The sequence below is a fragment of the Lissotriton helveticus genome, chromosome 1_1, assembly GCF_964261635.1.
Source record: "Lissotriton helveticus chromosome 1_1, aLisHel1.1, whole genome shotgun sequence".
NCBI classification, from domain to species: Eukaryota; Metazoa; Chordata; class Amphibia; order Caudata; family Salamandridae; genus Lissotriton; species Lissotriton helveticus.
The window spans coordinates 1428516261-1428531200 of NC_136057.1; positions in this window are offsets into that span (position 1 = coordinate 1428516261).

A 14940-nucleotide genomic window follows, 5' to 3' on the forward strand; every position below is an offset into this window, starting at 1 on the left:
GGCGCCTGATCGTAAAAAAAAATGTACCAGTTCAGTTTCTTTATAAGTGTGCTTGCGGTACATTTCCGACTTTTTAAAATTCTCACAGAGGATTCTCGGAGTACTCCTGATTCCTCGAGACTTGTAGTTGCCCTGCAGTCATTTTGGAATTCTTTTGAGCATTCCAAGTTCCTCCCTTGGGAAGGCATGGTATGGCCTTTCGCATCCCATACTGCAAAAGGTGTACATTTATTCCCGTGCAACGTTTTCACAATAATGCAACTACACTTTAAAGCTTTATTGATTTTTGTATTTGTTTATTCTCGCTGTGGGGAATACTTTTCTGCTTAGATACACCATCTACATTACTTTTCCTCAAATGTGGGAAAATTCCCTTCGCATTTTCACCTTGGATACAGATTTATTTCTGCCATTGCAAGGGAATAAATAGCCATCTGTTTCCGAGGTGAAAAGGGTAAATAGTTTTTGCATATCCACAAATTCACAAGTTTGTGGGTATACGCCTTCTTGCTAAAGCATACCCCTCTCTGGCGCTCCGCCGCCTCCCCACCCGTCAGAGCAGGTTTGCTCACATTTCATGTTAGACTATAGAGGTGTCATATTGTGCACGAGTAAATCACATTGAAAGAGTAACATTCATTTTTTACAACCAAGATGGATCGCACACCGCTAGCCTCTCCTCCGGGTCGCCCCTTAGCACTCTGGTACATGTAGTGCATGTAGATGGACGAGTAAAAAGTAGTTCACCACAGTTGGTGCGAGTGGTTACTCGTTATCCCCAAGATCTCTGGACCCGTGACATACAACACGAGAATTTTCACTTCTAAAATGAGTTCTACCTGCCCCCGAGTCCAATTTGGGTATGGAAATGCCTTAGTGAATTAGAGCTTTACAGGAATTGAACAGGCGCCCCCCGCGCCTAGGGGAGGGGCGCCCTTAGTTGCGCCACGGGGCTGAGCCTCCTCCGCGCCCCAGGACTAAAAGAGAGGGGGTTGGTGGTGATGACGTGAGGCATGGCATGGAGAAACGAAACCTAGGAGAAACGAAACTTGCCAAGTATTTAAGGCTGTGCCCTGGGGAGTTTCATTCTCTTTGTCCCCTTAGGTTGCAGCCTGAGCTTCAGGAGCGTCGTCGAGCAGCCACCCACCCGGCAGATGAGCGTGGCTTCATGGAGGCGGAGCACTGACAGTTAACAATAAAGAGGGTTGCACAACAATGGAGGTGCAGCTATTCCATGGACCCCAGGAGGGGGTAAATTCCACGTGTGTACTGGGTTGGCGGGGAGGAGGGACCGACCTGACGGTGGTCCTGGACTCTACTGCCCTAACCCACAACGTAAGGACTGAGTAGTATCTTGGGAGGCTGCCTGTGTTCAGGTACCCCGGTGGGCCGGTGCGGTATGCAGTGCCCTGGATGTCAAGTAACTGTTGGCTGTCGCGCATTGGGGCCTGACGGCGCAATGTGCACAGCACACTGGGACATTTGTGGCCGAGACGGATAAGTTGAAATGTACGGCCAAGTTCTAGTGTACGGCTGAGTTTAAAAGTTAAAGTGTAATGTTTAAATGTACGGCCAAGTTGTGTACGGTTGAGTTAAAGTTATAGTGTAAGCTTTTAACTAATTTCCTTACTGCCGTTGAAATGTGCCATTTGATGCAGCTAAAGTGAGATGCTGTGAATAATTCTTATATACCCAAGAAGGGTATCTTTCTTTGGTAATAATCTGTGGTTAATTGCCCAAAGTAATATCAATAAAAGGCTACGCCGTGAACCACAAACCCTGATCCTGAGAGTTATTGGGCGTAGTGGGCGGTAAGGTGAAGGAATTTGGGGAGGAGGGCATGTCACGTTGTGCGCACACTATTGTATATCAGAGTGTGCACCTACTCACAATGTGTCCCTGTATTGCCAGAGTTGACAAAGCACGTATTTAGCGCCTTAAGACTATCCACCTCTTCAGTGAGTGGGTAGTGTCCGTTTGTGTATTTACATCTACTCATGCTAGGGGATGAACAGGGGCTGATGTACCGTAGTACTGAAGATGCTGTGTAAAATACTAAGGGGCAGATTTACAAGCCCCTTGCGCCACTTTTTCATCATTAGGTCGAGCGTAGCGAACAGACCTCTTGTATACTTTAGTATACCTATATGCTAACTGAATATGTGGACACGAGTCGGACGCGCGCATTTTCCGTCTCGGATTTGTCCGTGTGAGCGCGCTTCTGAGACGCGCTTGCGCAGACGCACAAACAGCCCCTGCTTTCGCTTTGGGATTTGGTGGGCCCCTCCCGGGCCGCATCAGCCGCTGGGCGCGAGTCGCAGTCCACGCTGATGTGCACGCTCACGCCGTGCCTACGACGCGCGCATGGCGCTCTTTCACTTTACCTTGTTTTTTATTGAAAAAACAATAGTGTGCCTACGTAATATACTTTTTGTCCCCTTAACTTGCTTGAAAAATAAATAAAACCACTCTATACATTCAACCGCCGCACGTGAGCCGGAGGATAAAAATGCGCTCTCACTCGCAAGTATTACCTGTAAATAGGCGGGAAGCAAACATTAGCGGAGAAGCTGATCTTTAGAGAACCGTAGCATTTCCACTCACTTTGCGCTTCTTCCCCGTCATTTGGCCTCATGTGCAGTCAGACTTCTCTTCCCTTTTACCGAGAAGCACGTGGTTTAAATGTGAAGAAAAAATGGTAAGGGCAATTGCACCCCCCCCCCATTGCACGGGCAGTGCGTGCTGTATATAAACACGGTCAGCAACAGTGGTAACATCTCTTGTTTATTATTCCTTCCTCCGCATCGCTGGTTCGCTCTGCCCTTATTGTCACCTCAGCTTACACTCACGCCTCCTTTCTCCCCCTTTAATTCGGCCGCTTTGTTAGCAGCTTGTCATTAACTTTTGCATTGTGGGCGTATTATGATTATGTTCCTTAGGGAAGGGTAGTGCTGGTTCAAGGTACATTGTGCGCGCCCACGTTACTCTGGCCTCGTCTTAACTTGCCTCTGTAAATAATTCAAATTTAGCACCTGGGGGATTGTAAGTTACCTGTAAATGTGAAGCAATCTAATTTTAGTTTCTGCTTTGACGTTTCTGAGTTTAAGTTTGTTTTCATTTATCTGAATAAACCTTTTACGGGCACAGTTGTAACTGTTCTCACTGTGGATACAATCACGTTTGCAAGCGCTGCTTCTAGTTCGAACATTTGTAGACAGCGCCTACACTGAGCATGTTCTTGTTCTAGGGGCTTAATTTTAGCCGGGGTCTACCGGTGCGCACATTAGCGTTTAATTCCTGGCGCTTTCTCTGGGCATGTTGTAATACATATTACTTAAGGAATATGCTGTTTCTGTTTTTTAACACCCAAAAGTGCAAGTTATCTGTGTTCTGCTTATTATGTTATTCAGCCAAGGTGTCGGGGCCACGGCAACATTTGTGCTCTTGTGCTGCCCACACAGGAAGCACACCAGCCCCCTCACTGTAACAGGAGGCAGACCCAGCACCCCTCCCATACTTCTAACAAACAGATCTACAGTAAACAGTCTGTGTACTGTTTCTTATCACTGCAATCTATCTCCGTTCCCTGGCTCCTCACCCGCCCCTTTACTCCTCTCTAAACATTCCTTCCCATGGCGTTTGGATCTCGGAAGAGAGCAGTGGAGCACAGCTGCATTCCTCCCCTGTTGTTGCGGATTTTATCACTAAATAACACAGTGCGGTCGAGGTCGCTTTCACTTTTGTGTCCGCGCTTCTTTGATTGGTGAATTTCATGCCTATCTGTGCTCCTCACCGTCGCGCATAATAAAGTGTAATTCATAAAGCACATTCGGTACCCGTCCCTGTGCAGGTCGCAATAACTGACTTACTTTAATAATTGGGTGGCAATAGTAATATCCAACACTCCAACATGTATCCCAGTGAGCTGGGCACGTTGTTATGACTACTTCCCTTTTGACAAACTGCGATACATACTGAGATAAAGGCACACTTCCACGTCTCTCTGGCCTTCTTTTAATTTGCCTCTGTAAATAATTAACATTTAGCACCTGGTGGATTGCGGGTTACCTGTAAATGTGAAGCGATGTCATTTTATTTTCTGTTTTCACGTTTCTGAATTTAAAAGTTGTTTTCATTTGAGGGGGGCGTGGCTTGCGCGCCGCTCGGACATGGCGGGTCGCGCTTGAGCTCTCAGGCGAGTGGGAGCCGGCGGCGATTCTTTACCGCTTCCTGACTGCCCCTCTGCGCTGCATAGACATTTCCTGGTGGCGGAATATGTCAGGAGCCGCCTGACGTCCATTTGAACGGCTTCTGGTGAAGGCTGCATCTTTTCCCGGTCAGCTGAGGCGACGCTCGGTCTCTTCACGAGCGGCCGCCATTTTACAGCTGGTGACGGTGACGGCGCTTTCCCTTCAAAGGTGCCGCTTTTGTTACACTATAGCCGGTGTTGGACAGCCTGGACCTTTTTTGCTCATGGCGCTGGATTGGTAACATCTTTTTTCTATTTTTCTATGCTCATTGGGCTGCGTGGCTAGATACTATGTTGCATGCTCTCTATTTTCTTCAGTGCTACTATCTCTGAATGGAACTGCTTTTGCCTCACGATGTTTTTGGTGTAACCTGTTGATGTCTCTGAGGCTCTACCATATATTCTGCTGCCTGCTCACCTTATAAGCCCGCCGTTATCACTGCTTTTTACGCTTCTCACGCTTGGTGTGCTGTATCTCTTGTTTTTGAGGCAACTGCGCAGTTTTTACTTTTTTCTCAAGAGGCTGTGTATATTCTTTGGGTTTGTCTCTTCATGGCTGCAAGTATGGGCCGTTCCACAACTACTAAAGACCCAAAAGACGCTGGCGCTTCACTCAAACGTCTTAAGTCTGTGTCTCCTACACCTGAGACTGTTCCGTCAGACACCACCTCTACTCTTGACGCAATATTATCGCGCCTTAATGAGGTGCATGATATTGCGCAATCTACAAAGACTAATACGGATTTACTACAAGTGGAGGTGTCGGCGATTCGGAATGACTTCAAGGCCCTGTCTCTTCGAGTATCGGCCACGGAATCGCGTATCAGTTCTTCAGAGGATAATATCCACCAGCATTCCAGGTCTCTCAGCCACTTAGAGCGTTCAATGGCGGCGTTGCGTAAAGATCTCACTGAGCAGGAGGACCGTAATCGTAGATCTAACCTACGCATTTTTGGTCTGCCGGAAGATGCAGAGAAATCATCTTCCTCTATGATTGATTTTTTGTATCATTGGATCCCTGATACGCTACAAATTTCATTTCACAGAGACTTTGAGATAGAAAGAGCACATCGTGTTCCAACTTTTCGCTCTAAGTCTGCCACCCAGCCAAGAGCAATAATTTTTAAGCCACTGCGTCATCAACATACTGAACAAATTCTTTCGCACATGCGCAAGACTAAAAATGTCGTTTGGGAAGGTCATCGAATTTCAATATCTCAAGACTTTGCCAGGGACACAGTCATAAGGAGGAAAGGCTTCCTTAATCTTCGGAAACGTCTTTCTGAGATGAACATTCCCTTTTCCTTTGCAGGTCCCTCCAAATTCCGCATTTCTTACAAGGGACGTTCCAGGATTTTTGATGAGCCGGCGGAATTAGCTACCTTCCTGGACAATCAGATGGAGATTCAGATGGAGATTCAAAGGGCGACTTCCCAGGATCCTGGTGCTTCGGGCACGTGAATTGTCTCCTTTAGTCTCCTATATTGTGGCTTTCTGTTTTTTGCTGTTTCCGCTTCTCTTGCTTGCTGTTAGCATACTGCTGTGTTGACTTTTAACTCCGTTAATGGAGTTTTTTTTTTCTTTTTCTCTGCTTCATATTTTCTTCCTAGCCATGTTATATACTGTTTTATTTCTCTCTCACTTATCTTCCTTGCATTCTTTGCTATTATGTATATACTGCTTACTTCTTAGACGATCTCTATTTTTCCTCTCTTTATCTCGTACCCCCCTTTGGGGATATATACTCTACGTTTCCTTTCTTTTCATGTTAGTCTCTTTAGTTGAGGCTCGTTTTCCAATACAAGCTACCTTTCTCTAGTGTGTTTCGTCTTTTCAGTTTATTTCTTTGTTTTTATTCTCCTATTCTCTTTGCGTTCTTCTCTTACAATTTTTTCTACTGTTTATGATTTTTTAATTGTTCTCACATTTCGTACGTTATAAAGTCATCAGGCCATTCTCTATCTTTCTTTTTTCTCTTTTCTCCTCCTATTCTGTTATTTTCCTACTTGTCTTCTCTCACATATATAATGTTATTATATACAGTTATGGTGTACTCATTGAATGTGTAGATATTTTTTTAGGATATACATATTGTTTGTCATACATTACTCTACTGTTCTTGGTTGTCCTCATGCTTTTCTTTTTCTTATCAGGTTTTCTAATAATATTTAGTAATATAGCTATGTTTCTCGCCATTGACTGCTTTATATGTACTTATACAATATCTTAGTTCGAGTATGATTATTTACGTTATTAAGCTGTTTGGCGATACTGTTTTTGATTGTTACCAGTTTCTTTTTTCTTGCCATCCGGCTATTATAGTTTTTGGGGCTATTGTTATCACTTATTGTTTCGACTAGTACTGCCCCTTGTTTGCCTTTCCACGTTCTCCCTAGTATGCTGTCGAAGTCTTAGTGCTATTATATACAGTTATACATTGTTTATTACCTATACAGTTATCTTTTGTAGGAGTTACATTTTGGTTGCCATGCTGTAATCTAGTGTTCATGATTTACCTCTTGCTGATTGTCTCGGTAGAATTTGTTCTATTCTATTTGCTACTATAACTATGCTGTTCTTCCTTAGCCTATTAGCTAAATGTGTTTATGTATTTTCTTAGATATACGTTTTACTTATTTACATTATTAACTGTTGTGCGCTGCTACTTTTATTTCTTACCAGTTCCCCTATTCCTGCTATTTGGTCACCATATTTCTTTGGGGCTATTGCTATTACTTATTTATTCGCCTAGCACGGATCCCTTACTCGCCTTTCCACGTTCTCCCTAGTATGATGTTGGTCTCTTTTAGGCCTTCCCTCCTGCTTCTTCTCCTCCTTTCTTTTCTCTTTTCTTTTCTTCTCCCTTTCTCTTTTTCTTGGATTCCCCAAATGCACCCGCCTACAGTGCTTCTTTTGTTTGATGATTGGCTCCTTGTAGTTCTGTCGTTGGTCTTGTTTCTGTCACCCATGTTGTCGTTTTTCGATTTTTATGTCTTTCCATGCCGGGTTTGAATGTATTATCCCTTAATGTTAAGGGGTTAACTCACCCAGTGAAGAGGTCAAAAATTTTAGAATATTGTAAATCCCTGTTGTCTGATTTGGTTCTTTTTCAAGAGACCAAGGTCTCTAACAAAGAAGCGTTGTTTTTAAGGAAGGAATGGGTTTCGGATGTTTGCTGCTCTGATGCCCTGGGTAAACGAAATGGAGTTATTACTTTAGTCTCCAAGAATTCTGGTTTATCGCTACTTTCTTCTGAGCATGACTCTGAGGGTCGGTGGTTGTTATCTAAATTATCGGATGGCCAGCATGTCTTGTATGTGATGAATATTTATGCGCCTAATATTGATGATCCGTCCTTTTGGAAATCGGTTACCAAAAAACTAAATGACACCCCGCACTCTGGTAATCTTATTGTTGGTGGTGATTTCAATTTACCAATGGACCCTCTTTTAGACAGGAATTCTGCATTCCAGTTTCGTCCTCCTAAATCCCACAAACAAATGCTTAACATGTGCTCCTTTACTCATCTTCAAGACATTTGGCGTCTTCATAACCCCACTGGTAGTGATTTCTCTTTCTTCTCTTCGCCTCACTCTTCCTTCTCTCGTATTGATTATCTCTTAGTTCATTCTTCTCTTGTTTCATCTTCTTCTTCTCCACTTATACATCCTATTTTGATCTCTGATCATGCTGCGGTCACTTTTACTTTATCATCGTTTGCCCCTAACTCACGAGCTCGCTCGTGGAGATTGAATACCGAAGTGTTACATGATTCTTCTCAGGTTGATGAATTCTCTAAAGATATTGATACCTTTTTTCGTGAGAACGAAGGCTCTGTTTCTTCCCCAATTGTTCTATGGGATTCCTTTAAATGTACTTTCCGTGGTCAGGTCATTAAATGTATGTCCAAACGTAATTCGGCTATTAAAAAAGAACTTACGGATTTGTCATCTGAAATAAAGACTTTGGAAGCTTCCTTCAGACATTCTAAGGATCCAACTTGTTTACAGCAAATCAAGTTACTTAAATACAAATATAATACCATTGTTACTAAAAGAGCCTATATTGGGGTACAAGCTCAGAAATCAAAGAGGTTGCTGTTAAAAAATCGAGCTGGGAAAATCTTGGCTGCTACACTAAAATTTCAGGACTCTTCTTTTAAATCCTCGCAGATCTCTTCTATTACTGACCACGCCGGTTCTAAAAAATTCCAACCACAAGAAATACTTGAAGTTTTTCGGGACTTTTATACTAAGTTGTATACTCCTTCTATTCAGTCCTCTTTTGACCAGTGTCAAGCTTTTTTAAAATCGGTTCCGATTCAGTCGGTTTCTGATGCTCATCGCTCTTTTTTAAATAAACCTATTTCTCCCGACGAAATTGAATCTGCGATTAAAGCTACTCGGTCTGGTAAAGCTCCAGGTCCTGATGGGTATCCAATCTTATTTTATAAAACTTTTCTCCCTACACTTGTCCCCAAATTAAAATCTGTCTTTGATTCTTTTATCCAAGATGGGTCTGTATCTGGCACGGCCGCTGAGGCTACAATTGTAGTGATCCCGAAAGAGGGGAAAGATCATTCGGATCCTAAAAACTTCCGACCTATCTCTCTCCTTAACATGGAAGCAAAGATTTTTGCTAAAATCCTGGCCAAAAGACTGGAATCCTTTGTCCCTCTTCTTGTCCATCCTTCCCAAACTGGGTTTGTAAAAGGCCGTCTTGCGCGAGACAATATCCGCACTTTCTGTCATGTTCTCGGTGTTGCCAAGCGATCTCTACTTCCTGCCGCGGCCTTGGCCCTTGATGCGGAAAAGGCTTTCGACAAGGTCTCTTGGCCGTTTCTTCGTGCTGTTTTATGCGCGCACAATCTTGGTGACTCCTTCATTAATATGATTATGTCCTAATATTCTCAACCCAAAGCTAACATTCGGGTTAATGGTGCTACGTCCTCTTTTTTCAATCTTAGTCAGGGCACTCGACAGGGTTGTCCCTTATCCCCGCTCTTATTTTTATTATCCATTGATCCTCTTCTTCGTTTGATTGATCTACATCCTGATATCAAGGGTTTCTCTTTTGGCCCTCACTGTATTAAAACTGCTGCATACGCGGATGATGTTCTTATTTTTTCAGATGATATCGCTCTGGCAATCCCGGCTATTTCTAACATCATTTCCCTATTCTCTTCGGTTTCAGGTTATACCCTAAATAAAGACAAGACGGAAATGTTCCCTTTAAATGCCTATTGTTTCCCCTCGCATATGGGATCAGCGGGCTTTAAGTGGCAGTCTACACACTTGAAATACTTAGGAATTTATTTTTGTTCTACTTTACCTTCCACTGTTGCCTAAAATGAATCTCAGACTATACTTAAAGTGCGTCGTCTTTTGGATACATGGTCTCCGAAACATATTTCTTGGTGGGGTCGCCTCCAAACTCTCAAGATGATGATCACGCCGATTATTAACTTTGTTTCATCCATGCTGCCGATTAAACTGTCGGATTCCTTTTTTCGCGAAATCGATATTCTGACTTCTAAATTTTTGTGGAATGACAAACGTGCTCGAATTGCATACAAATTTTTGCGTCGTCCTTGTGATATGGGAGGTTGTAATTTTCCTGACTGGGAGAAATATCAGACTGCTTTTTTGGCGTCTCAAGGTACTTTATGGTTTTCTCCGCCATCTCTGCATGTTCCTTCTTGGCTACTTATAGAACAGCATTTAGCATCTCCTTTGCCTACTGCCTCTTTTTGCACTGCATCCACTTTGCATATCCTATTTTCCCGGTCTATCATTCTTGATACAATTGCGGCGGTCAGGAAAATAGACAAGAAGGTGGCAATTCCGTTGCATAAAACCAGGTGGACATCTATCTGGCGGAATTCCAAATTTAAGTTTATCATTTCTCCTACCCTCATCTCCTATTGGGCAGATAAAGGAATCTCTCTTGTTAAGCATCTATATGGTGCTTCTGACGAACCATTACCCTTCTCTACCTTGGCTCAGAAGCATTCCTTAACAAATCTTGATTTTTATACTTTTCTCAAGATTAAGGTGGCCATTGCTAAAGTTCGTCTTCATCCTACTTCTTCTACGATCTCACTTTTTAATATTTGGATCAAATCTGGTCACGTTGCCTCCAAAATTTATAAATTTTTGTCCTCTGTTGCACTCCCCGAACAGACGGTTGCTCATCAAAAATGGTTGCATCATTTTGATCATGCCATTATAGAGCATATTTCCTCTGATACTTGGCAATCAATTGGTAAATTCTCTCTTCGTAATAAAATCGCACCTTCTTTAATGCAGTCTAAGTTTTTTTCTATTAATCTCCTCCATTGGACGCCTGTGCGTCTTCACTCGCTTAACCTTAAAGAGGACAACTTATGCTGGAGCTGTGGCCTGATGGCAGGCGACTTTCCTCATATGTTTTTTCATTGTTCCTTACTTCACCCTTCTTGGAACCTCATTCAGAAACATCTCTCTCTTATCTTTGGTATTGAGCTCCAACTTTCCTTCCCCGTAATTTTATTAGGTCCACTGGCTGCCCCTACTCCTCTCCCTTTAGATCCATTGGAGTTACAGTTGTTGGATCTTCTCCTGACTGTAGCGGTGAAGGTTATTCTTATGGAGTGGAAATCCTTTTCATCGGTTTCCTATCATAGGTGGTGGGCTTGGGTCTCCTTTTTACGTAGTGCACACACTTCGGTTGATCAAGCTCACCTCTCTCCAGCTATCTCTAGTGGGGTTTGGAAAGCTTTGGAGGATTATATGGAATTGTCTTCCAAAGGGTTGGTTCCTCAGTTTCCTTTTGATGTGTCTGTCTAATTGTTGTCTGCTGTTTGGTCTCTAGGCTGGGTTAGTCCTGTGGGAATCCTTCTTTCTGCTCTTTTTTCTCTTCTCTCCTCGCTGTCTTCCTTTCCTCCTCATTCTCTCTTTACTCGTTCTCTTTTCCCCTCTCTTCTTCTTTCTGTTTCCTCCCCTATCCCTTTCTCCGCATTTGATAGTGATACATATGTTGTATTGCCTTGGTAGAGATTTTTTATTTGAATGAAATCTATAGCTATCACAGGCTTTTGTTCATTATGTATATATATTATCTTGATTTACCTATCAATTTTAGCCCTTTTTGCATATCTCTATTGCATCGATTGTATCACTTGTATTGCATTTTATATTTATTATTCTTACCATTATTCTCATCAATAAAATTTTCTTGAAATCAAAAAAAAAAAAAAAAAAAAAAGTTGTTTTCATTTATCTAAACAAATCTTTAACGGGCACAGGTGAAACTGTTCAAACAAATTGATACGATAATGTTTGTAAGCGCTGCTTCTACTTGGAACCTTTGTAGGCAGCGCCTAGAATAAGCGCGTTCTTGGGCTGGGGGCTTAATTTCAGCAGGGGTCTACCGGTGGGACTGTTGGCACTTAATGATTAACACTTGCATTCTGTGTGTATTATGATACATATTTCTTATTTAGTCAATTCAATTCAAAATCTTTATTTCGGTACACTTTTACCATAAAAGATACATTAAAAAGCACATACATATACATATTAGCTCAGAGCATTAAACTTGATTTGCATGATTAAACAATGACAAGCAGGGTGTATTACAATTAGCAAAGATTCGGGGAGACAGTTTCGTGGGCGATCATCATTACATGTAAACCTTCTATAAATAATTAGGAATATAAAAAGGCATATATACAAATAAAAGGGATGTGACCCCGACATTCCTACATTTAATAATAATTAGTGTCGGTTGAATGAGTAAACGGTATACCAGTTCATTTATAACCATAAAACATGGAGCAGCTTGCGTTTTTTTTTTTTTTTTTTTTAAGCAACAAGAAATGTATACTAGGTTTTTCAGCATATGATTTAAACTAGAATTTTAGACCCAATTTAACTGTAATAAAATTAGTGGCTAACAAAAATCTGCTGATGCCAAAAACAATAACATGGCTAGTATCCATTTTCAGTATCCTTCCTGCTTCTTTACATGATCTTACACCTATGGTTTGGCAGGGAGGTTTGATTCATCTTTTTCTGGGAGCCACATAAGCCTGGCAAAAAAACAATATATGTAATTCATCTTCCTTTACTTCACCATGGCATAGAGTGCATTGGTCGTTGATATTAGTATTAGACCACCTTGCTACACAAGCGTTTATCCGCAAGGTGCCATATCTATATTTCATGTAAAGTGTCTTGGCTAGCGGTGGTTCTACCTCATCTAAAAAGCATTCATAATATGCTGTGTCTTTAAATGTGAGGAAACTATTTGATATTGATCCAAACACTCTTCCATTCAATACGTTATGGTTTAAGTAGGCCCAGAATGATAATTTTAAAGTTTTCTTTGAGGTTGACGATAATATAGATGCATCGTCCCAAAATTTAGTCTTATTGATACTGTTGGACTGCTTTAATAGAACGAAGATGTGTAGCTACCTCAGCAGTTAATACTCTTCTAGCTGCCATGCGTAGGGCCCATAACTATACCTTTTTATATTGTAGTATGCTACATTTAGTTTGTCTTGATGAAGACCCATGAAAAGGTGTTGCAAGGGGTCAAAACGCTTATGCTTCCCACTGATACCGTTTGCAAATAATTCTATGCATTGCAGCCTTCACATTGGGTGAAGTCTGTGCCCTTGTAAAAAATGTATTGTATAAGCCAAAAAAGAGACTTTGGGCCCGATGTAGATAATCCCAGATTACCGATTGTTAAATACCGAATCATACCGATTCTGTATTTAAGAACTGGCAATCGGGATGTAGGTATATTTACCGAATTAATTACCGAATCGGTATGATTCGGTAATTAAGTTATCGGTATTTACCGAGTCTGTAATAGTCATTGATTCCTATGGGCCTTGAGGACCATAGGAATCAATGTCAATTACCGAATCGGTAAATACCGATTCGGTAATTGGGGGAAACATTGAAGGGTGGCAGGGTGTCACTTTGACACCCTGTTGCACCCCTCAATTGTGCATGGGTGTACATGTTGCTGACATACATGCCCTTATGCCCTTATGTTGTGCCATGTCTGCAACATGGCACAATTTTTAAAGCAAAAAAAATGCTTTTGGAAGGGTTTTCATTATTTACCACCAACTAGTTGGTGGTAAATAACGAATTCTTAAACCCTTGTAGCACTGAAAACAGTGCTACCTACATCTAAAATTACAGAATCTGTAATTTTACCAATTCGGTATTTTACCGACTCGGTAAAATTACAGAATCAGTAAAATTACTGATTCTGTAATTTTACATGCCCTTACATCTCAATATCCACATACCGGTCGGAAACGGCCGTAAATCGGTATTTTCGGCCGTTTCCGACCGGTATTTGCCTACCTACATCGGGCCCTTTGTTTCTCTTTTTATTTAACTTTCTCCATGCACCTAATACTTGTTCACTTGCACTGTGCTGTCACTTGGAGCACATTATATCATATTTTGGATAAACTATAGTTTTTGTGTAGTTGTGACAAATCTATATATATAGCTTATATTGAATTTTATACAAGTGTTTACTCTATATAAATGTGTTCTTTTCATTTGGTGCAATTGGGGTGGTTACTGCTTGTTTTTTTATTTCAGCACTTCGTGGGAGACCATTTGCTTTCTTGCTCCCTCGTTTGTATACCGCTTCCCACTCACAACCACCAGTATTTTATTAGATTTTTATTAACATGCTTTCTTTGCATTTGTATAAATCTCTTGTTATAAACCTTTTTTTTTTTAAAACTCCAATAATTGTGGGGAGCTTTCGAGAAGCACGTCACTGCTTATTTCACTGAGTGAGCTTGTGATCTTGTGCATGCTGTAGAATGCTAGTGTTCTCTTTTTTCATTATTAATTTCTGTAGGGTGTGTTTACCAAACAACAGAGTAAATCATGGAAGCACCCTGCTTTACTCCTTTGTGTGGTCTCTGAAGCCTTGCATCGTCTTCAAGGCGCTGTGTAAATGCACACTGCATCTTCAAGAGTGTAGTGTGGTGCTATTACTAAACTCGTTCTTTCGTTGTCCACTTTTGAGTGATGTATAACATTTACACAATAGTACACTACACAAAGGGCACAAATGTAGTGTCTTCTGTGAGGATGACTCTGTTTGGTCTGGGCCCATGCAGGCTTTCAAGACCTGCAATTTGTGGGACTACCGCGTGTAATGAAAGGACCCATATCTACAAAAATATCTGTTAAGTTTAAGCATGTATTTTTCTATCTATTCTATCTATCTATCTATCTATCTATCTATCTATCTATCTATCTATCTATCTATCTATCTATCTATCTATCTATCTATCTATCTATCTATCTATCTATCTATCTATCTATCTATCTATCGCCCTCACTCGATCTATCTATCGCACTCACTCGATCTATCTATCGCCCTCACTCTATCGATCTATCGCCCTCACTCTATCCATCCATCTATCTATCTATCTATCTATCTATCTATCTATCTATCTATCTATCTATCTATCTATCTATCTATCTATCTATCTATCTATCTATCTATCTATCTATCTATCTATCTATCTATCTATCTATCTATCTATCTATCTATCTATCTATCTATCTATCTATCTATCTATCTATCGCCCTAACTCTATCTATCGCCCTCACTCTATCTATCTATCGTCCTCACTCTATCGCCCTCACTCTATC